This window comes from Canis lupus, chromosome 16 (genome assembly GCF_003254725.2).
Source record: "Canis lupus dingo isolate Sandy chromosome 16, ASM325472v2, whole genome shotgun sequence".
Taxonomy (NCBI): domain Eukaryota; kingdom Metazoa; phylum Chordata; class Mammalia; order Carnivora; family Canidae; genus Canis; species Canis lupus.
In genome coordinates, this window is record NC_064258.1 from 36548977 (window position 1) to 36573852 (window position 24876).

General features: G+C 38.8%; 1 long non-coding RNA gene across 5 annotated transcripts in view; it reads right to left on the reverse strand.

Moving 5' to 3' along the window:
* Window positions 1-1038: 1038 nt before the first annotated feature.
* LOC112678912 (uncharacterized) overlaps window positions 1039-24876 on the reverse strand; it is a 29390-nt gene continuing 5552 nt past the window's right edge. Inside the window, exons 2-6 of one of the 5 annotated variants that reach the window (XR_007402556.1) lie at window positions 22701-23715; window positions 22324-22619; window positions 6700-6865; window positions 6438-6595; window positions 1039-3609 (exon numbers count right to left, since the gene is read on the reverse strand). This is a non-coding gene — a long non-coding RNA (uncharacterized LOC112678912). Of the gene's footprint in view, window positions 3610-4600; window positions 4933-5028; window positions 6596-6699; window positions 6866-22323; window positions 22620-22700; window positions 23716-24876 lie in introns of those variants that run through there. The other 4 variants (XR_007402555.1, XR_007402554.1, XR_007402557.1 and 1 more) reach the window with 4 other exon arrangements.

Below are 24876 nucleotides of genomic sequence, written 5' to 3' on the forward strand. Positions count from 1 at the left end.
ACTCCCTCTCTAGTCTCTTTATTTTTTTTTTTTTCTAGTCTCTTTAAAAAAGACGTATGTGGAGGAAGAAAATGAGCGCTATAGAGCTAATCATTTAATGATCAATCACATTGGGCCCTTAAGTAATGATGTAAGTATTCCCCTGAAACATCTCATAAGGAAAGTTTTTACTGAACCGTATTAGTGTCTCAGACAGCTCTTCTTTGATTCTTGTAGCCATCCCTAAGAAATGGCCCAGAGGAAAGCAGAATTCCAACTCAAAAAGAAATCTTTAGGCAGAGAGAACTCTTGCCAATCTGAGCATTTAAGCTTCCAAAAATGGCATTAGATAATAGATAGTAAAAGCATTTATATTCAGGAGTCTAGGAATCTGCATATACTTTATAAATATTAAGATAATATTTCCAGAAAATTGGAACAGATCATGAAGAATATATTTTCATATTTTATATACATGCAGCACAGAATTCATCTCCCCAACTTTAACCTAAAATCTGTGTAGCAAATCATCCTTTACCAAAATTACTTTGCTCTGAATCTAAATCAACTGAAAAAAAAAAAAAAAAACAGTGGCTGAGGCCTTGATGGGAAGAAATATATCCTCTAAAAAATGAGGTAACTTGTAAACAGAGGCTGCTAACACTGGACAAGAAGGTTACCGGGTCATGGTCCTTGCACTTCATGCTCTATCCTGCCCCATTCCAAAAAGGATTTGTAGCCACTGGAAGATGTGTTCCAGGATCAGAGGAAACTTAATTATTTGAAAATTATGCTGATGTGGTTCTATATGTGCTGAGTTGTTATCACCGCCAGGTTTAGATTTACTTTCTTAATGCATCTGAATTGTGGTGCATCATAATTAACTTGATTTTTGGAGTTGAAGGTTTTTTTTTTTTTTTCCTGGACTCAGAAGATGTACATCATCTAAAGAAGAATGTTCCAACTATTTGGACCCAGTTATTCCACTTCCAGGAATTCATCCTAAGGAAATATTTCAGAAGGGAAAAATGCTAATCATGCAGAGATGTTTATAATCAACTTTATTTATGATGGCCAAGAAGCAAGAATGAGAAACAACTGGACAACGGTTAAATAAACTATGACAGTAATTCAGTTAGGATAATATGTGACCATTCAAACTGATACATAGAAAGGAATAGAAGGAGCAGTCACATGTATTACACCTCACAATTTTACACTTCAGAGTTTGTAAATTGTGTTTATGCTACGTTACCTCATTTATTCTTCACAATAACCCTGTGAAATAGAGGAAATTCTCTCCATTTGCTGAGAAGAAAACAGACAAATGAAACTGATGTGGTTTGTCTGAGGTCACTCATGAAATATTCAACACATTGACCACAGCTGTTTGAAAATCGTACATACATAGATCATGATTGGAAAGACCATAACAAGTTGCAAATAGTTGCTCTGTTCAAAGTATTTTTTTCCATGGATGTGTGTGTGTGTGTGTGTGTGTGTGTGTGTTTGTAAAACTTTTAAACACTGAATACTTCTAGGATTATTTATCCTAATTATTGAAACTATTTTTAAAGAAGATTTTATTTATTCATTCATGAGAGACACACAGAAAGAGAGAGAAGCAGAGGCAGAGGCAGAGGCAGAGGCAGATGCAGCCTCCACACAGGGAGCCGGATGCGGGACTCGATCCTGGGACTCCAGGATCACATCCTGGGCTGAAGGCAGGTGCTAAACTGCTGAGCCACCCAGGGATCCCCTGAAGCTATGTTCTTTAACTTCCTTATTAAACATCAAAATCTTGAGATTACCTATGAGATAGGGTGTTTTGCTTTTTGCAGATATATACAAATCCTATTTATGTCCTGCATTCCCATACAGACAGGAAGGTTCTCTGGGGTGGCTAAACAAGTAGCTTTCACAGCCTGCCTGCCTACTATTCCTCCTTTTTCTTTCTTTCTTTTTTTTTTAATAACCTCCACACCCAGCATGGAGCCCCATGCCAGGGCTTGAACTCACAACTGTGAGATCAAGACCTAAGCTGAGATCAGAAGTGAGACACTTAACCAACAGAGCCACCCAGGTGCCCCATATCCCCTCTATTTAACACTACTATGGCCAGATGGGGGCCTATCCTGACTCAGTCCTGCTTGAGGCATTTACTTATCTACCCACTAAAGGAATTTCTCTCTGAAAGTTAAGGCCACAAGTCCTTCGTGTTTGGAAGTCTTCAGAGCTGCCTTTAAGAGAGATGTCCTTTAGCAGCCAGGGTGATTTGTTAGATATATATGCTAAGCTTTCAGTTTATGCTTCTTTTTAATAGGACAAATATCTCATCCCAAATATTTTGTTCCCTCTGTTCCTCTTTGTTCTCTCTGGGTCTCAATGTCTTTTCCAGAACATGAGCATTTTCCATTGGAAATGTTCATTCTGATTCAAATATCTCCAAAGCTGGAACAAGCAGAGCATAAGCCAGGATCCTGATTCTCTTTGTCAACACAGAAACGATATTCATTCTCAAGGATATCATCTCTTCTCTCACAGAGTGTGAACAATTTCTATTCAAAATGTATCTTTTTTATTTTTTAAAGATTTGTATTTATTTGCAAGAGACACACACAGAGAGGCAGAGACACAGGAAGAGGGAGAAGCAAGATCCCTGTGGGGAGTCTGATGTGGGACTCGATCCTGGGACCCTGGGATTATGATGTGAGCCAAAGGCAGATGCTCAACCACTAAGCCATCCAAGGTATCCCAGTTCAAAACGTAGCTTTAAACGATTTCTGCCTGGCTGCAACTTGATTGTTGATTGTAAACACAAATATAACCAGAGGAACTGAAATCCTGAAACCCTTTTCATGGGCGTCCAGTGGGCACAATGTGTGTTTGTTAATACTCTCAGGTCTTAGGGATAAAGAACACTTTGAACCATCCCAGTTTGAAAAGCATTGCTCTAACCCCATAACTTTTGGGCGAAAGCCTTCTTTTTCTCCTCCCCTTCAGAATCAAGCTTTTTGAGAGAATTGTTCACACATATTATCTTTTCTTTCTCTGAAGCATTCTGGCTTCAAACCCTGTCACTCCACTAAGACCATTTTTCCGGCAACTCCTTGGGAGCATCACTGTGCAGCTTTTGGACTCTTTACCTTTCTTTGCTTTTCTCTAGTCTTCATGACTCAGTAGAAGGGTCATGAAGCAGCCCTGGCATCTTCATGTGTACTCCCCCTGGACCAGTCTTCTGTCAATGACCTGAAGGGAATTGTTGATAAAGACTCTAACTCCCCACCCCTCAAGCAGACAGCTCACAGGTACACATGCTTTACTGTTGCTAAGATCTGTCCCAACAGATTAAACCTCAACTGTCCATGAGGGTGACTTGTTTGATAATACACCTTTTTGTTTGTTTTCTTTCTCTTCCATGTTTCTTCTTGTCACTTCCATGCCAATGTTTCTTGGGATCACCTCCCAAATGGACTACTTGCATTCAAGTCCTTGTTTCAAGATCTGCTTTTGGAAGAACCTCCCAAAAGACACCATATTTCTTCTGGGAAGTAGTTACTTCTTTGGGACTCTAGAGATGTGGGGCTGCTAGTCCTTCCATTGGCTGAACACACCCAGTAGGCAGGAAACCTAGATAACACAGTACAAGGGTGGACTCTAAGAGATTAGAGGAGCACAGAGAAGGTTGGGGGATGCATCTGTCAGAAATGGGGTGTAGCAGGGGTGCCTGGGTGGCTCAATTGGCTAAGCATCTGCTTTTGGCTCAGGTCATGATCTGGGATCGAGCCTTGCATTGGGCTCCCTGCTTTGCAGGAAGTCTGCTTCTCCCTTTGCCTCTGCCTGAGGCTCCCCACTGCTTGTGCTCTCTCTGTCTGTAAAATAAATAAAATCTTAAAAAAGAAAAAGAAAAAGAAATGGGATGTAGCAAATAGAACAGAGTCAGCATTGCACTGTCAGAGGTGACACACTAGCCTGCCATGCTTCTTTGAAGAATCCCGTGTAGCCATTGGACTATACGGCCCCCTAGGATTTATTAGGCCTACATGTATTTCCTGATTTTCTATAACAGATACACTTTGCTTCTGCAACAAGGAAAAATTAAGAAAATGTATAACAAAAAACAAAACTCATGCTTTTAAATGAAATGAGACTTATTTATAAAAAATACACATTTTGGGGCACCTGGGTGGCTCAGTCAGATAAGCCTCTGCCTTTGGCTCAGGTCATGATTCTGGGGCCCTGAGACCAAGCCTCACATTGGGCTCTCTGCTCAGCAGGGAGTCTGCTTCTCCCTCTCCCTCTGCACTACCCCCACCCGGCTCATGCACTCACTCTCTCTCAAATAAATAAAAAAATGTTTTTAAAAATACACATTGTAAGTTTGTGACTTAGAAGAGCCTCAAAGTCTAATCTAGTCTTCATTTGGGATCAATCATGATTAACTCATGATACTATAATTAAAATAGCAGTTACCGCTGGTCTCAGTTTAGGGCACAGATGGGAAAACAAGCAAAATCCAGTATTGGACTTACACTGCTGAATAGGCTTACTCATAAAAGCCATATATGGTTTACAAAAGTTATGCCTGGAAACAATAACGAAATATAATTTCAAGACTTGCTGGCTTTTAAATGTATTTTATTTAGTTCTTCACGATAGACAAATTTAAGAAATGTCTGGCCATAGAAGGAAAAAGGCCAACAAGAAAAAAACACAATGGATATTTGTTAGAATATATATTGTCAGCCCCTTCTTCTCTCAAAACAGGCATTCTTTCACTCAACAACAACAACAACAAAAAAGGGATCCCTGGGTGGCGCAGCGGTTTGGCGCCTGCCTTTGGCCCAGGGCGCGATCCTGGAGACCCGGGATCGAATCCCACGTCGGGCTCCCGGTGCATGGAGCCTGCTTCTCCCTCTGCCTGTGTCTCTGCCTCTCTCTCTCTCTCTGTGACTATCATAAATAAATAAAAATTAAAAAAAAAAAAAAACAACAAAAAAGAATTCGATTCAACTGATATTAGGATTTCTCGCAAAAATCAGGGCAAGATTTTGCTCTTTTGATAACATGGTTTATTCTTCTGTACATGGATGCACATTACACAATACCCAGAGCAGATTTTTCTCCTCCTATAATTATGTCCCATTAGGACACTGAAGCACAAGGAAAAAATCAGAGCATTGTTAATATTCAGCCCGATACATTTAATTTTTTTTATTGTGGTACTGAAATTACTGAAATACTGAATAACTGAAATTACTCTTTAACCCTTTCCAGCTTTACTGTTGATCAGCATTAACCACATTTACAATGTTGTGCAACCATTACCACTATCCAACTCCAGAACATTTTCATCTTTCAAAACTGGAACTCTGTACCCCCTGAATAAGAATTCCTCATTCTCCACTCCCCTGACTCTTAGAAACCTCCATTCTACTTTCTGTTTTTACAAATTTGACTATTCTAGGCATCTCATATAGGTGAAATCATATAATATTTGTTATTTTGTGTTTGGCTTATTTCACTTAGCATAACATCTTCAAGGTTTTTCCATGTGGGAGCATGCATCAGAATCTCATCCCTTTTTAAGGCTGGATACTATTCTATTTTTTATATCTGCCATATTTTATTTCTCCATCATCTGTTAATGGACACTTGAGTTGTTCCACTTTTTGGTTATTGTGAATAAAGCTGCTATGAACATTGGAATATAAATATCTATTTGAATCCCCGTGACTTATTTTTTTTAAGATTTTATTTATTTATTTATTTATTTATTTATTTATTTATTTATTTATTTACTTATTTATTTATGAGAGACAGAGAGCATGCGTACAAGTGCATGTGAAAGGAGGAGGAGCAGAGGGAGAAGGAGCGGTAAGAATCTTAAACAGAATTCCACGCTGAGCTGGGAGCCCAATGTGGGGCTTGATCCTGCCACCCTGAGATCACAACCTGAGCCAAAACCAAAAGTCGGACGCTTAACCAGCTGAGTCACCCAGGCACCCCCAATTTCATTTTTAATAGAAATTTCATTTCTAACCCAAACAGAATGTGTGATGAATATCTAAACTCTATTGAGAGAGGTTTTCCTCTTGAGAGGTTAGAGCCCCAAAGAGTTTACAAAGTAATCATATAGATGAATTTTTTTGCGATTTTGAAATACAGAAAGAAAGTAGGCATAAACAAGGCAAGAGGCTGTACGCAAAGGAAATAAAGGTACAGCTTAATGATAGAATATAAATACCAAATACCACAGCCCCTGTAATACATCCTGCATTTCTCTTTTTATAGGTATTTGTCTTGGTTTCCTGGAACTGAACATAAACAGATGAAAACCTGGGAGGCTAGGTTAGAGGGGTCTTAGAATGATAACTTTAGTAAAAGATTTTCAATTTTATACTGATTTAAACTCTTCAAACTTTTTCTGTGTGTTTAAGGAAATTTAATTTTCTTACTTAAAAGTGGACTTTTTTTCCCCCTAAAGCTGTATATTCACAGAGGTGCTATCACTGGCATCTAGGAACTTTAAAAGGGATTCTGTTTTGGCTTCAAAAGCTGTCAGATGTTTTTCACACCACGAGAGGTTTTCTGTAAACACAGCAAGCCCTTCACCCTGTCAGAAGATGAGAGAGGACAAATAAAACAGACAATCAGTTGTGCCTCAGCCCACATAACCCCAAAAGCTGATTCTTATTTTAAAAACCATGCAGACGAGACCGTTAGTAGAGCAAGTCTGTAGCTCAGTAAGCTTTTCCACTCCAAGCCACTGGTATGACTCCTTGTAGCCCCGGCTCCAGCTGTTGCTAGGTAACCATTTTGAAATGGACACGTAGCAACTATGAACTGGCATCTTCCTTTTCTGCTCCATCGTTCTTTGAACAGACTTCCAATTCCCAAGTCCAGTAGAACATCAAAGTCCAGGAGGGAGGGGAGAGAGAGAGAGAGAGATCATAGACTATGACCACCCAACCTTTACATTTTGAAAGGTTACACTTCTTGACACTTCCCCAAATTCAGTAAGTATGTACTTTTGATACAAACGAAACAAAAGCCAAAGGTCTACTCTTTGGCCATTGAAATAACCCCTTTGTGAGGATGTTGAGTTAATACATAGTATGCTCCAATCAGTTATTATCATTGCGTGCAAGGATACAATCTTTTTGTGAGCAAGAGTCTACTTTATGCATCCCTTTCATGGGCTGGAATTAGGTGCTCAAGGATCCCACAGAACATCTTACGAGGGGCTTATATCATGAAAAGTCATGCATTCTCCTTTTTTTTTTTTTTTTTTTTTTTTTTTTAGGGATCCAGGAAGTGGTAAAGGGGTAAAAGGCAGGGAGGAAGAGGTATGGAGTAAAATCTTCATTAGTTGGGATTAAAGCTATCTGTGATAGGAAATTCAAATTAAGAGTGAGTTAAACAAGGTGGAAATTTCTTTTTCATTCTAATTTCAGCAGGTGTGGACGCTCTATAATCATAAGAAAAAGACAAGCTATTTCTATCTTCTTGTCATCATCATCCTCAACCCTTGTCTTTCATCTCATGTCCAAGATGGGTGTCCTAACCTGGTAAGGAGTCCTATCCTACCCAGTAGGAAAGAACAAAAGTGAGAAGAGCATGCCCTCCCCTCATTTTTAGGATGCTTATAGAAGGTTTCACATTCCAGTTCCAACCAGAGCACAGTGTGAATGTAGACTTTCTTTTGCCTGTAGTCTGACTGACACACTCCACACATTTCCAAAGTTACTTAGGTTAACACTTTTTCCCCTCACCTCCCACCCAGGGCGTGAGGTTGTTTCACGTAAGTGTGATACAGACATTTCTGTCACATTCTGCATTCCATCCTGGATCCCTCAGCTTCCTAAAGGATTTGTAAATTCGCATACATTAAGGTTCTCTCTTTGTGCTATAAATTCTCCAGGTTTTGTCACATATTTTAAATACTAAGAAAATGTACCATTTTGATATTACTTTACCAATTTATATTTAATAATTTAGTATTTTAATAACAATTTAATATAAATGGCAGCAAATGATTTGGGTTGCACAGCTCTCCAGTGGCAGAGCTAGGATTTGAACCTAGATGAGCAAATCTTCAAAGCTCCCTTTCCTACCGTGTCATTTTCTTTTTTCCAGAATCTTCTCAGGTGATAGGAAAAACTTTAGATTTCCCTGTGTAGAGTTGCTTATTCTTTCCCATATATTGGCATAACGGTCCCCAGCTAGCAGGTCAGGTTTGGAAGGTGGGTATGGAAGAGTTTGTTTTTTAGAATTGTAGACTCTCACTGGATGAAAATAGCACATTGGCAACTGATTTGATAACAGATCAACGAAGGGGCACAGATTAGTCAAAGTTGTCAGGGGGGCCTCACTGATGGTCATTTGGAAAAGCCGTCCCATCATCCACGTTTCTTCCTCCTTATCATATTAATATCTTGGATCAGTCAGCACCCACTTGCAATCTCTGCTACCTTCACTGCCCAACAACCAGTGGATACTTCAATTTATCCATCCTCACCACCTCACTGCCCTGCTGTGCTCTCTCATGGCTCAGTTTACAATGTGCTCAATAGGATTGGTCCCCTTACTTCTGTGAGTGATGGCTGATGGCTGTGGAAGCCCAAAGAAGATAGAGCTGGTGCTGTGGCAACAGAAGGAAATGAGCATCGTGTAGAAAGGTTACAGTCTGAGGAAGGAAACCACTGACTTTCTCATAGAAACTCAGCTAAAATTGAAAAAAAGGCCACTGTATTTTTCTCTTTTGTGACCTGTCACTTCAGTACATTCTATGGTGGAGACCATTAATTGTGTTCCCTTATTTTTTAAAAAGGTTTTGTTTATTCATGAGAGACACAATGAGAGGCAGAGACATAGGCAGAGGGAGAAGCAGGAGAAGCAGGGAGCCCGATGCAGGACTTGATTCCAGCACCCCAGATCACAACCTGAGCCGAAGCAGATGCTCCATCACTGAGCCACCCAGGCATCCCAATTGTGTTCCCTTATCAATTCTCCCCTTCTTCTTTAGTAACAGAATTGTTGTATGATATCAGGCCCATGGCCATCCAGAAAAATGTCTTCCAGACTCCCTGGAAAACTAGTTGATAAAGTTACCTCCCACAGGGGTACATGTTAACAGCAATTTGGGTACTGCTATATAGGAACACTGAAATTGAACAATAGAATAAATGGATGGTGGATGGTAGGAGTCCAGTATCTCACTGTTAGGACAAAAGGAGGAGATTAGAATGATGCAAGTGGTAATGGATTGAAGTTGGAGACATCTCTGTGAACTCACATTTAGCTGAATATAGATACAAATAGTTACATACAGAAATATTCATGCATATGTGCAAATACCTGATTTAATATATGCACAGATAGTCCTTTTCTCTTTCAGCTGAGAAGCAAAGAGACTCCAATAACAATGAGCATGTCTATCATCCAGATCCTGATTTCTAATACCATTCTTCAATAAAAGGACTAGGGTTCCCCAGAAAAATAGCTGGTTCTAGGCCTGGGACATGAAACATACAAGATGAACCTGAGACATCTTGTAAATGCAGAAATTAAGGAAGTGCTTAAAACACACACACACACACACACACACACACACACAATATGAAGGAGCATGTTAAAGGGACAAGGAACCAAGTAAAAGAGCTCTCTCCCCATAGCCAAGCTGGAAAATTTTGAACAAGAAAATAAATAAAGAAGGATTTGGGGGATTATAACTCAAAGTATTATTTTAAAAATCCTTGAATCCATACTGATATAAATAAATGACTGAATTAAAAGGAAGTTCAAATAATTTATACAGATATTCTGCCCTCAAAGAGATGGACCATAATTTTCTACTCTTTAAGTATAACCTGTGCATAGTGACTTCCTTCCAAAGGACACAGGATGAAAAGGGGGAAAATGAGGACAAAGTTACTGTAAACGTACGGCAGAGAAATCTGACAAATACTACCTCAGCCAGGTGAGCAAAGTTAGCATCAACAGTGATAAGTCATGTTGATAATATATGCCCTTGACCTTATGTGATGAAAATGGCATTCTACTTCTGTGGTCTTCCTCTTAAAAATATTTAACCACAGTCTTATGAGAAAAGGATTAGACAAATCACAATTAAGGGACGTTCTGCAAAACACCTGAGCAGTACTCCTCAAAACTGTCCAGTTCGTTAAACAACAACAACAAAAAAATCTGAGAATCTGTCACAGTCAAGAAGAGCCTGAGAAGATATAATAATTAAATGTAATGTTGTATTTGGGATGAGATCTTGGAACAGCAAAAGGGCATTAGGAAAAAACTAAGGAAATATGAATAAAGCATGACTGTTAGTTAATAATAATGTATCAGTTGATGAATCACGATATATTATTACATTAATTGTAACAAATATATCATACTAATGTAAGATGCTAATAAAAGGGAAGACTGGGTGTGGGATATATGGCAATTCTACTGTCTATAATTTTTTCTGCAAAATGTAATTTTTCTAGAGCTGCTCTAACAGTAACTGTATTTTAAAACAACGATATATGAAAAGTGCTTTGCATGTTATAAACATTCATTATGTGTGTGTTGACCTGAATGTCGTATTATCAGTACAATTTCCCAAAATGAGGAAAATTTCCCTGCCCTGGAAATTCTGTATAGTGAGCTAGCACTCTGGGAATTTCTCCAAATTCCTGTGGAGTTAGTTCTACTCCCAAGAGGGAGTATAGAACATGCTTTAAGAATGAAAACAAACGGCCCTTTTTTTTGTAATATTCAGAGTCTGGAACAAATATAGGCTTGAACGTTAGAGTAGGGAGTGACATGTGAGCACAGAGCTAATGTTGAAACTGACTCACTTCACAGAAGATAGAGACACAGTGAACTGACTGATTAGTCACACCAGCCTGCTCTAATTGTGATTACAAAAGCCAAACTTTTCATGGGCAACACCCAATGAGCCAGACTAAACAGGAGGAATTAAGAGAGTGTTTAAATAGGAGTGCTGAAGTGATAACACCAGCCTCATTGCTTCAGAGAAACTTCACCAAATGCAAGCCCAACAGCCTGGAGCAAAGTAGGAAAAAACAATTCTTTCAAAGAGCTTGCTTAAGTAATCCAGTGACAGAAAACCCAGGCCCCACAGCCTATGAAGAGAGGGAGGGACTCAGGGGGACAGGGTTCTGGGAGCACCCAACAGGATGCCAATGATGAGCCACAGATGGAGGCAAGGTTTCTAGTTCCTGCTCTAACATAGCTGAGTTCATGAGTTTTTTTTTTTTTTTTTGTACTGATTTTTATGCCCCCCTTTTTTTTTTTTTTTTCCACACTCAGCCTGGAGCCCAACATGGGGCTTGAGCTCATGGCCCTAACATCAAGATCTGAGCTGAGACCAAGAGTTGATTGCTTAACCCACTGACCTGCCCAGGCACCCCTCTTGCTGATTTTTTTTTTCCTCTTGCTGATTTTTAAAAAGGCATTTCTTTTTCAGTAATTCTTTCCTCATTTGTTGCTATTTGTCTGTGTCACCGTTGTTATCATTCACAGCTAAGCAAGCAAACCGAAGAAGTTCCAAGTGTGAAAACTTGGTAGAAAACAAATGAAAACCATATACGGATCTGACTCTGCCTAATGGTTCTGGTGTGGGATCTGAATTGGTTAATGTAAACTAGTGGGTGACAGAAGGGTTCTATTTTCCTTTAAGCTGTAGGTATTAGAATTGGTAGAACTTTCAGGCAGGCATGAAAAACTAAATTCATTATCCTTGCAAATGAGAGGAATTGATGATGAAGGTATAATGTCTCCCAAATAAATGTGGACACACTTTAAGTGAATTTGTTTATTGCTAAGAATTATTTTGAAGGCACTTTATAACATACAAATGGCCTTTGGTCCTGGATGGCTCATGTAGTGTGTCAGCATTTAGATGAACAGTAATTGTATCTCACATTTGTATACCTTGCTACATTTTCAGGAGTTTCATACACTTTATTCCAGTTGTTGGGATCCATCTTGACATCCTTTTCATTTTAGCCCAATTTAACTTAAATCATAGATAGTTGGGTCACCTGGGTGGCAGAGTCAGTTAAGGAACCAACTCTTGGTTTCAGCTCAGGTCATGATCTCGGGGTCATGTGATTGAGCCCTGAGTGGGGCTCCATGCTCAGCATGGAGTCTGCTTGAAATACTCTTCCTCTCTCTCTGCCCCTCCCCGTCATGTTCACTCTTTTTTTAAAAAAAAAAAGTTAGGTAGTAAAACCAGATTCTTCCAAGAAACAGCCTCAGGGTGAAGAATATAATAAGATACTAAACATACTAATAGTTTAAAAGATCTGGAATTACAGAGAAATCTAGAAATCTTTATATCCACAGTCCTCTAGCTTTGCTTCTTTCCTGGATTTCATTCTTGGATCATGTCAGGAAACCCCCAAAAGTATCCATCTTGGCTAAACTTCAGAATCCAGGTATCAGTATTTGTAAATATTTCAGGTGATTTCAAAATGCAATCAAATTTGGGAACCACTGTCCCTATTTAAAAAGGGACTTCTTGGGGTGCCTGGGTGGCTCAGTCAGTTAAGCATCTGCCTATAGCTCAGGTCATGATCCTGGGGTCCTGGGATGGAGGCCCACGGTGGGGTCCCTGATCAGTGGGGAGCCTGCTTCTGTCTCTCCCCCTGCCCCTCCCTCTGCCCCTCCCCCTGCTCATGCATGCTCTTTCTCTTTCTCTCTCAAATAAATAAATAAAAACTTTAAAGAAAAAGGGACTTCTCAATAAAAAAAAGTTGTGTGATCCTTCTGACATACTGAATTTTGGGGTCAAATCATCTGTAGCAACATTTGAGGAATCGAAAGTAAAATTAGACTTGAGAAAATCTTTTACAGATACTACATAAAAGGTTTCCCTCATGTTTCCAATAGATTTGGAGTCATAGAATTCATTTAAAATTAAATGGGAGACAAGAATAATGAGATGAATTGGTAAAATACTTACAAACCATGTATTTCTGCTAAGACAGCAACTTTCTTTGTGAATTACTGGATATGGATTAAGGAACAAGTTCTTGAAAGAACATTTACAGTAACTGAGTCATGTACTGTCACAACAAATCAGTTTCTTACCTGAGAGACTTTCAAATTCGGGAATAGTAAATGCTTTTAAATGAATTATAACACACAATCTGTAGTTAAATGACTTTGGGAGTCAGTTGTTCAAGACTAAATACCTGGGGCGTCTGGGTGGCTCGGTAGGTTGGGCTTCTGCCTTCAGCTCAGGTTGTAATCCCAGGACCCTGGAATCCAGTCCCGCATGGGGCTCCCTGCTCAGCAGGGAGTCTGCTTCTCCCTTGTGATCTCTCTCTTTCTCAAATAAACAAATCTTTAAAAAAAAGACTATCCAAAATTCTCTAAATCTATCCAGCTCTAATATTGACTCATGCATTGATCTTTAGGAATTTAGTTTTTTCCTGCTTTAGTTTTCCCATCTGTAAAATGGAGTATTCGCATATATTTCATAGAGGAATTGAAAGAATTAACTCTCTATAATGCATGTGGAAAATGAAAAATAGGTGTAACTCAATTCCATGAAAGTTCCTAGAAGGTTGCTGAAGATATGACTGAAGTTCATTGTTCTAGCTAGAAGTTAGTCTCCTTAACCATATGTTCATTTTCAACATTTTGTCCATTCATTGATTCAACAAATAGTAAGAATTGTGACCTAGTGTGTGTCACAGCCTAGGTGGTAAAAAAAAAAAAATCCCTGTCCTCATGAAATTATAGTCTTGTATGAGAAAGAGATAACAAACACAGAAACAAAGAAACATATACCAGGTAGTGATAAATGCTTAGGGAAGGGATAGGAGGAGATAGGAGACAGGTAGAGAGTTAAGCAGAGTGGTAGTGGGGATCCAATTTAATAAGGCTGGTTATAGAGGTCTGTAGAAAAGATTACAAGAAAAAGAGCGGGAAGTTGTTTATACAAACATCTTAGGAGATTTCTTTCTTTCTTTCTTTTTTTTTTTTTTAAGGAGAGAGATTTCTAAACAGAAGGAACCATAAAATGAAATGTACTTGGATATTCAAGAATAATACAAAGGCTATTGTATCTAGGTCAGAGTGAGTGAGAGGAGGGTTATTTTTTAAAAAAAATTTATTAAATATTTTATTTATTTATTTGAGAGAGAGAGAGCATGCAAGAGAGTACAAGCCAGAGGGAGGGGCAAAGGGAGAGGGAGAAGCCGACTTCCCACAGAGCAAGGAGCCAGAGGCAGAAGCTTAAGCTTTATGACTGAGCCACCCAGGTGCCCCTAAAGGAGAGTTATTTTAAATTAATGCTAACCCATGCATCCTAAGAGTCAAAGTAATATACCTAGATTTCTGTTCCAAATAGATGGTGATGATTTATAGGCCAGCACATGAATGCCAGAAAGGGAGCATTGGACATCCTTTTCTTAGTCATATATTTATTAGTATTCATTATATTCTAGATTTTAAAAATCTGCACATGTTGTTCTCTGGAAATATATAGTTTAGTTTACTTTATATTTAGTTTAATTAGTTTAAGTCTACCCTCAGTTTGAATGAGCAAACTCAACTATATCAGTATTAAGTTTGTGTTAGTGTTTTTTTTTTTTTTAAGATTTTATTTATTTATTCATGAGAGACACAAAAAGAGAGAGAGAGGCAGAAACAGGCAGAGAGAGAAGCAGGCTCCATGCAGGGAGCTTGATGTGGGACTGGATCCCGGGTCTCTAGGATCACGCCCTGGGCTGAAGGCGGTGTTAAACCACTGAGCCACCCAGGGATCCCCTGTGTTAGTGTTTAGGCAGATTCTATGGTGATGCTACATCATTTTTTTTTTTAACCTAGCAAAGTTGCAAAGAAAAATGTGACTCCTAAAAAGTAATGACACTGGAATGAGGGCTCCAAAGGAATAATTTGTATTTTCTCTATGCTCTCAAACAAGTCACTACATTTATTGATTAAGCTGAAGGTTCATTCAAAAGAACACAATGAATTCTTTCTAGATGCTTATATCTTACAGACTGCAGTACTGAAAAAGGAAAACATACTAAGATATTTACAATCAAAATAGGAAGAAAAGTTTTAAAAAATATTAAATATTTCAGGCAAACGAAACAGTACAGAAAATAATATAAATATAATGGAGACACCTGGGTGGCTCAGCAGTTGAGCAACTGCCTTCGGCTAGGTTATGATCCCGGGGTCCTGGGATGGAGTCCTTCCTGGATCTCCCCACAGGGAGCCTGCTTCTCCCTCTTCTTATGTCTCCGCCTCTCTTTCTGTGTCTCATGAATATATAAATAAAATCTTTAAATAATAATAATATAATGGATACTGCATTTTGGTAAAAAATGTAATCTATATCTTTATTTCATGTAACAGCAATATATGCTTATAGCTCTGCTCTTTTTTTCCTTTCTTTTTAAATTTAATTAACACATGGCCAAAATTGTTTCATCAATGCCCGAATGACAGGTGTCATACCATTTTATCTGTAAATATTTTATTATGTCTCTCTCTTTTTTAAAGATTATATTTATTTATTCATGAGAAACACAGGGAGAGAGGCAGAGACAGGCAGAGGGAGAAGCAGGCTCCATGCAGGGAGCCCGATGTGGGACTGGATCCCGGGACTCTGGGATCATGACCTGAGCCGAAGGCAGATGCTCAACCACTGAGCCACCCAGGCGTCCCTATTTTTTTTTTTTTGAAAAAATATTTTATTTATTTATTCATGAGACACACACACACACACACAGAGAGAGAGAGAGAGAGAGAGAGAGAGGGAGAGAGGCAGAGACACAGGCAGAGGGAGAAGCAGGCTCCATGTAGGAAGCCCGTACTATGTCTCTTTAAAGATAGTCTGACAATACAAAGTTAACTATTTTGAAAATAAAAACAAACTGCTCTCCACAGTTTGTGCAGCCAGGCTGTTTTGTTTAGTGGATATGGTATCTGTCATGTGATGAGACAGCTTTGCAGAGAGCAAGGCTGGCTCTGTATGCCCAGTTTGGCTGGTCGGGAAAGAGAACTGTGCTCTGGCATGTTGATTCAGCTCCCCTGGCAAAGACACTGCCCATGTTTGTTCTCGGAGAGAATTTCCCAATACACCTGCAAATTGGCTTGTAGGGCAACAAGATGCCATGCGCCTGCATCATCATAAGTCACTTCCAGTGTGGTCTCTTGGAAGAATAGGTAATGTCAGGTAGACCAGTGTGAATAGGTATTTTGCATTATTGATGTCAAGCAGGAAATGAAAAAATCTGAATTCATTAAAGTTAACTATATATTGATGGGCTTAAGGTCTTGCAACTATAGTTTTATGACTTATCCCCACTTTAATCTATTCTTTAAAAATATTATATTACGGTTAACACCAGGATTATATAGAAATGATACTACATAAAATTGCTCTTAACATATATTACTTTTAATATTTATTATTTTAGTTCAAATAGATTAGCTAAATTAGCAAATTGTGTCAATTTCACATAATTGCAAATTGTCCATCATTGATGTGAAATATAATTGATTAACTATTTTAATAAGCTTTTAGCATGTTGTAGCTCTGAGTACATAAACAAACTTCTCCTGTAGCAAAGCTCCAGGTAAATGAGAGAGGAAATAATAGTATTCACTTCACAATCCAATATTACAGTTGGAAGACATAATAATATTCACCAATTTGAAGTGTGAATAAACAGAATGTGGTATAAAATAGAATTCTCCAATCATTAGCTCTCCAATACCATTAAATAAAAGTGCTAACCAAAATATGCATTAATGGAGAATCGTAGAATATTAATGTTGAATGGAATTTAAAGATTACACTACTCAAGGGGCCATAATCACTTTGGATTCATGGATTGAGTATCTGAAAAATCTTCTCCCTTAAAAATGCATATGATTTTGCTCATAATTTCATATGTTCATAGACCACCTGACACCCCACTTAAGCATCTGAGTAATTCAACTCTCTCCTTTTATGGTTAATGGCAGTGATTGTGGCTGTGTGGTCCACCCACAGCTACAGAGTGAGGTAGAGTAGAGAGTTCACTCTAGTTACAAAGCGATTTTTGCTATCACTTGGTTATAAAATGTCTAAGCAAGAGTCCACCTAAACTTAAACAATTGGTATGAGAGGCCCCACTGGCCTAAACGTCCTGACCTAGCTCCTGATAGTGCTTTAAATTCTCACACGTGATGTCTTCAGGTGGCATATTTGCATTACTGTGGACAAGCCGTTAAGCACTGTCCTCTCTTCAAATGCTGGCTGGAGGCAAACCAGGGTCTGATATAGGTCACTAGCCCAGACTTTTTCTCTCATGCTGAAATCATGCTTTGAGACTCTCGGCCTCCTTATCTGCTGTTGCCTTTGCATCTTTATGCATTTGTCTACTTCTTTGTAGACCAAGGAGGAGGGACTAGAAAAATATGGTGTCAGAAAAGGAGGGGTGGAGGAGAAAACTCTGTTTACCAGGATTAAAGCTAAGCAAAGCAGCATTTTCAGAGCTTCATGTGCTTCAAATGTTTCCTGTAGCTGGACGTGAGGGTTCTGTACTACATGTTTTGTATTGTGATACCAGGCAACCATACTCTTGATATTGTTGAAAGGCATTTAAAAATGCCCCGTTTTAAGAGTCTCATGCAATTAACTTGGAGAAATTGCACATGTTGGATAATGGGTACGTTAAGGCCAAGAAGGAAGCTTAGATTCCAGGTCAGGGAGGGATTTCCTCATGAACATATTTGCTCTCAAATCACAAATTGAAATATAGAAATAAAACATTAAACACAACAAGTGTTCTGATGGCTTGAACAAAATCCATATATGTTTTTGTATGGCTTTCTTTTATTTTTATATTTTTTAAAGACGTTATTTATTTATTTGAGAGAGAGAACATGAACTGGCAGGGAGGAAGGAGGTGCAGAGGGAGAGGGACAAACAGACTCCCCACTACTCACCACTGAACGGGGAGTCTGCCAGGCTAATTCCAGGACCCTGAGATCATGACCTGAGCCAAAGTCAGAGGCTTAACTGATTGAGCCACCCAGATGCCCTTACTTGGCTTTCTTTTAAAATATAACTTAATCTAATGCTAAAGATAATACATATTATAGAAAATTTGGAAAACAGAAAAAGGAAGAAAATAAAATTGTAATTCCAGTAGGCAGAGGTAACAGCTACTGACAATTTGATGCATATATTTTCAGGCTTTTCTCTATTGTGTATTTTTACACACACATGTACATATACATATAGGTATGTACGTATCTGGTTACATCAAAGTCAGGCCTTTTTTTTTAAGATTTTATATATTTATTCATGAAAGACACACACACACACAGAGAGAGAGAGAGAGAGAGAGAGGCAGAGACACAGGCAGAGGGAGAAGCATGCTCCATGCAGGGAGCCTGACATGGGACTCGATCCCGGGTCTCCAGGATCACTCCCTGGGCTGAAGGCAGCATTAAACTGCTGAGCCACCAGGGCTGCCCCAGGCCATGTTTTATATGATGAATTATATCTTGATACATTCAACAAATATAATTGGATAGGTATTTTTAAAGTTATTATTACATTTTCTTAGAAAACAATTTCTTATTTATTTATTTAGAGAGCCTGTGGCGGGGGAGGGATGGAGCGGAGGGCAAGGGAGAGAGAATCTTAAGTAGGTTCCATGCCCAGGGCGATCCCATCACAGGTCTTGATCTCAAGACCCTGAGGTCATGACCTGAGCCAAAATCAAGAATCAGATGCTTAACCAACTGAGCCACCCAAGCACCCCCTGGAAAACAATTTTTAATGGCTACATATATTCTATCATATGGGCATGCCAACATTTACTTAATCATTTATTTTATTATTGGAAGTCCAGGTTGCTATTACTGGAAGTCCAGAGTGTTTTCAATTTTCTTCACTGAATATTGTTATACAAAGATCTTTGGGAGCCTCTCTATTTCTTTAGGACAATTCTCAGGAGTAGATTATTTCTTTAGGATTTTGCTGCATGTTATTAAATACCCTAAACAAAATTGTACGAATACTCCTAGCTGTAATTCAATCTCAGAGTGCTCTTTTTCCTTATTCTTCTATTTATATTGCTAATTTTTTCTTCATTTTCTTTTTCTTTTTATTGTATTTGTATGAGATGACAGATATAAATGATTACCGTGGTAATGATTTTATAATATACATAAGTCAAACCATGATGCTTATACAGTGATGTATGTAAATTACACCTCAAAAAATTGGAAGAAAATAAAGTTTAGTATACATACATAAAAAATCTATGGCAATTTGATAGGCTAAATATGGTCTTCTATTTTAATTTTCATTACTTTGATTACAATCAAAATTAAACCACTTTTCCATATACTTGTTTGTATTCTTATAAGCTGTTTTCTTTGCACTTTTTATTATGATAGTCATCATTTGCAAAGTGATTTGTAGAAATTCTTTATATATCTTGAATATAAACCCTATGTTACATGTTTTGAAAATATTTCCTGTTTTTCATTTTCTTTAGCTTATGGTGGCACTTTTTCCCTCTAATGTATTGCAAAATGGTACCCGTATCTCCAGATTTACTTGAGCTGGACTATTTTACAGTGGGGGCAGCCCTCATTGTGTTGATCTGATAGGATGAATGAAGGGGACACACACGGAGGGTTTGAGGAGTTAAAGCTGAAGTTTTAGAAGTCCTCAGCACCTCTTTTTTCTCATCGATATTTCCATTCTAATTGCTGAGATTATACATTTTCTCGATGAACCCAGCACTTTCATTTTCCAAAGCAGTCATAACACAGAATCTGGTTGTATTGATCCATACTTCGTCTTTCTAAATGCTGTTTAGGCTGACTTTGAGCAGTCTGAGATGGCTGGCTACAGTCAGAAGCCTGCTGGTTCATGATTATATTCTTACTCTGCTTTTCTCCAAGCAGTCTTGGCCCAAAGCCTATCTCCTCTTGCTCTCCTTGCACTTCCTTGAAAGCCTGCAAGAACTGAACACACTTTAACATATTCTCCTTTGTTTCCAGGACTATTCACTTCTCACCCCATCTGCTTTGACATGACTGTTTTCTTCAATGGTTTGTAACTTGCAAACTCACTTTCAGATACGAACGTCTATGCTAAGATTCCATTGGTTTCAAAGACAAACCAATTCAAGGTGCTCTAGCAAAAGCAAAGGATTTATCCCAAGTCTTTAGGGCAAGGAATGTAGCTAAGACTCATGAATATCAGACAAGAAACTAAAATTTTGCTGGAAATTCAAGAAATTTTGTTCTCTTTTATATCTGCTATCATTCCATGTCTGCCTTTTTCTTTCTTGGTGGACTGGCTTTGTCCTCCTCCCGGGTCTAGGCATAGCATGCTCATGGTTTCCAGTTTCCCATTTGGGCCCATAAAAAAGACTCTCATCCTTACTTTCAGTCCCAAAGGGTAACAGAATATGCTGCCTCAGAATATGCCACTTGAGTACAAGTGGATTATTTTGAGCTGAAGGCAACTGAGAAGCAGATATGAGAAAAGCTGTATCTTCTCCCATTTACCTGAAAGCAGCACATACATAAATTTACAAAAGTATCCCTTTCTACCAGGCAGGATAAAGCTTAGTCCCTGGGGACAACTTCAGACTCTCATCAATAGAGATGGTGCTGATTTAAATGTGCCTATCAATCCTGCTGCCCCTCACTGGCCTTCCCCCACATCTTCCCTTGTTTTTAGCTGAGGATGCTACATAAGCTATAGTTCTAAGTCACCCTTTTGAATTACTCCCTTTTTTTTAATGATTTTATTTTTTTTTAATTATGAGAGACACAGAAAGAGAGAGAGGCGAGACATAAGCAGAGGGAGAAGCAGGCTGCCTGTGGGGAGCCCGATGTGGGACTCATCCCAGGACCCTGGGATCACCCCCTGAGCCAAAGGCAGATGCTCAACCACTGAGCCACCCAGGCATCCCTGAATTACTCATTTTTTCCCCTGGGTATCTCCCATTTTTACATGAGGTATACATGTTAATAAACTTGCGTTAGTCTTTCTCTTGTCAATCTATTATTACAGAGACCTCAGCCAAGAACTCAGAAGGTTACAGGGAAAATTAGTTCTCTGCCCTTATAAACTTAAACTCCCAGGATAAAACTCTTACAGGTTTTCCAGTTAATCTTGAGGCATATTTTTATTTGAGTTGTACATCATGTTAAATTGTTTTTAAAAGGCTTATTTTAAAAAGCCAATGTAAAAAAAAAATACAGTTCATCTTCTGTGCTAGAACAAAACCCAAACTCCTAATACATAAACTTTATATTCTTGGTTTTGAGAATGTAAATTACATGTCAATATAATTGTACTCGAGAACCACAAAGACCATGGAACAGTATTATCTTACAGAGGAAGGGAAAAGCTTCCTCAAATTGTTCTGTAACATCTGAAGAGCCAGGGCAGTTTGGGAACAAAGGAATGAAACTTAGCAGTCCACTAGAGTTCCCTCAAATCTGTTCTGAACATTTTAAAAAGGACACTAGCTTTTTAACGTATCAGAGGACCACACTTTTGAAGACTATTTTAATCTACGGGAGATGACACTTTATTTTTCCACCTTGATGAAGACAAGAGGGACAGAAGCCTTCTTGAGTTCTCTTGTATTCAGGAACCCTGCACAAAGCCTTATGGAAATATTTGTTGGGTGAATAACGAAGCCATGACCAACTCGCTTGTATTTCAACATGCCAGAGTTCCTTATATTTACATGGCATTATTCCAAGACATTTCACTGTTTCATAGGATACGGTAGGGTAGGTAGGGAATCAGGTTTTGTTGTTCTGTATTACGGAAGAGGAAACAGAAAGTCCTTTTTGCTACAGGAGTAATAAAATATCAGGAAGAACATAAATGGTAACTTTGGCTTCCCTGTTTTTTTAAATAAATACGTTGTTTTATTATAATAACCTAAACTAGAGTTTTTTGGGAAGACTTTGCAGTTCTGATGGCATGCTGTGCTTTATGATATGGGTTCTGTGTCATTGTAGATGTCACTGGAGACGATTTATTTTAGAAATACAACGTTTCACAAGGAGGATGCAATATTCCCGTGTCGTTTATTTAAAAGCTACCAGTTAACTAAATTTGCTTTTAAAAATGAAAAATATTTTTCAAAACTATGCAGAGGCCAAGTCTTAAACCATTTGTCTCACTGTCGCCAAATCCCATGAACAAACTTACCGCATTTCAGACTAGTAACTAAAAGTCTACTGCCAGGGCTGCGTGCAACACTCTTGGGGGGAAGGCCAGGAAGCTGAAACCATCTGATTGTCACTCACCATGCCATGGAGCTGCTAGGTCTGCTGGAATGGTGCCTTGCTCTATCCCACAAGGGCACCCACAGGCACTTTCCACCAAGATGCACCATATAGTGGCTTCCTGTTCATGGCTTATCTTCAGCATTAGGCAGAAAAGGAATGGGAGACATCCTCTCTGCTCCCCATGCTCCCTCTTCCCTCCCGGACATGCTTCATCTCAGAGTGCCAGGTGTGCTACAGTTAGCACCATTTGTCATGACTATTCTACAGGTGTTTTTCATTTGTCTTTTTCTGGAATGATTTTCTTTCTTTTTTCTCTGAAAGAAGATGATTGCAACAGGATTGGGACTGAGAATGATGGAGGGTGGGGTGAGGGGTTCAGGGGCTCTGCTACTTACAGATCCCGAGGACAAGTTCCAGAATTCTAGGTGACGTTGTGGCCAATCCTTTGGCCTTCAGTGAAATAGTCTGTATCCTGCAGAATATCTTCAGCTGAAAGCACTTCCAACGGATGCTAAAAATACATTGCAGTTTATTTTCCTCAGTAGGAGCATATGTGTTCTCGCCTGACCTGGAAACACAAAGAGATCCAATGTTAAATTGAATGCTGCCCATTCCAAGATAAATTTGTTTTCTGTAGCACAGGGGAAAGAAAAAACAACAGACATATTGGTATAATTTTGCCTTTGCTCTCTGGGGGAGTCAGTGTCTTGAACACATTTTTTATGCTCTGTTGGTAGTTAAGTGACCACTCAGACTTCTTAGCCAATGCTGATATAAACTGGCTTGCATTCAAATACAGACAGTGAGTCCAAAGATGGGTAAGGGAAATTGAAGGCTTTTTGTGGTTGTTGTTGTTGTTTGTTTTACCTAAACAAAAGACAAAAGATGCCAGATTCTTTGTACATCTTAATCTTAGCTTAATAATTTGGTTTTCTACCTTTTTCCCCCTTGTTCCCCCTTTTTTTCTTTGTTTAATGCTCTTTCCAAAAGATAGAATCTGAAATGCCTTCTAATTGAAGTATAGGTTTTATGGACACTTGTATTAAATCCTTTCTCTCCAAATAGACAAACAAATCAAACACAACTTATCTACAAATGGCAGAGAAATTCCATTTCCTGCTGTGACATTTAACAACAGATGTTAAACCCATTCCTTGTAGTTTGGAGATTCTGTTTGTTTAGAGCTTTTGGCTGCCCAGTATGACATTCTTCAGTAAGTAAGAGCAAAGTTCAATTTTTCCAGCTGGTACAACTTCTCTATAGCTTAAAACACCCAGTCTGCCGACAGTGAATAAGACCCATTCCTCTCCTCAAAGAAATAGCACGGTGATTAAAACATGAGCTTTGGACTCTGCTGTCTTTGGAGTCTGGATTACACCCCTCAATAGTTCTATCTTCATTTTTCTCCATCTGTAAAATGAAGAGAAAAAATGGAACCCGTTATTCAAGGCTACTGTGAAGATCAAATGAAAGCCTGCATGCGAAGCTTACAACGCAGTGCTTCAGCACACAAACTTTAACACACCTTAGCTACTGTTATGGGTGATTATTCTTTGATATCTTGGTTAGTCATGCCCAGTACCAAAGAGATGACATGACTTTCAAGATCTTCTGTGGCTAAACTGTCCTAGTCAGTTCTTAAGGCTTTATTTATAATCCACTTCCTTGGGACAAGCCTAAAATCTTCTTTACCTCTTTCTGTTTTTCCCTTTATTTCCTCCACTTCTATCTCCAACAAAACCAAGCCAAGAACGGTATGCATTGATTAAAATCACAGAGGTGAGATCTTCCTTTACTTACCTTTATATAGGTACAGGGAAGTATTTTTGCTGTTACTGGTTTTTTATTTTTATTTTTTTTAAAGATTTATTTATTCATGAGAGACACAGAGAGAGAGAGAGGCAGAAACACAGGCAGAGGGAGAAGTAGGCCCCATGCAGGGAGCCCAACGTGGGACTCGATCCTGGGACTCCAGGATCACACCCTGGGCTGAAGGCAGGCACTAAACCGCTGAGCCACCCAGGGATCCCTCTGTTATTGGTTTTTTAAAGCAAAATATTAGCTGGATCTAAAATTATAAGAATGGAGAATGTGGGAAACCCTTCCCACTTTTCATGATAAAGGCAGCATATACTGGCCTCTCCAGACTTCAAGACGAGAACTAAGCAAATGCTGTAGCCCACCTCTCTTGGTCTCATTTGCACGGAAGGCTTTTTTAAGGGAGAGAAACATTTCCTTTCAAGACTAGACAGGTAGTTTCCATACTCCAAAGTTAGTTAGAACCTCAAGCTCATGACTATCCTCTTTGATGAGTTAGTAAGCATTTACTAAGCCAATGAAATCAGAACAATTTTGAAAGTCTAAAGCAGCTGAAGCAAGTAAAATGCTGCATTTCTGGGAAGCAGTGCTTTCTAAATTCCTGAAAGGTAAAGAGAGAGCCAGAAAAAGGGTTCTTTTGAAAGACCAAGTAGGTTAACTAATTGTGCTCGTTTCCTAGGATTGCCCTGGTTTTAGGTGCAGAATGTCTCCTATCCTGGGAAACCCCTCAGTCTTGGGCACATTGGGACATTT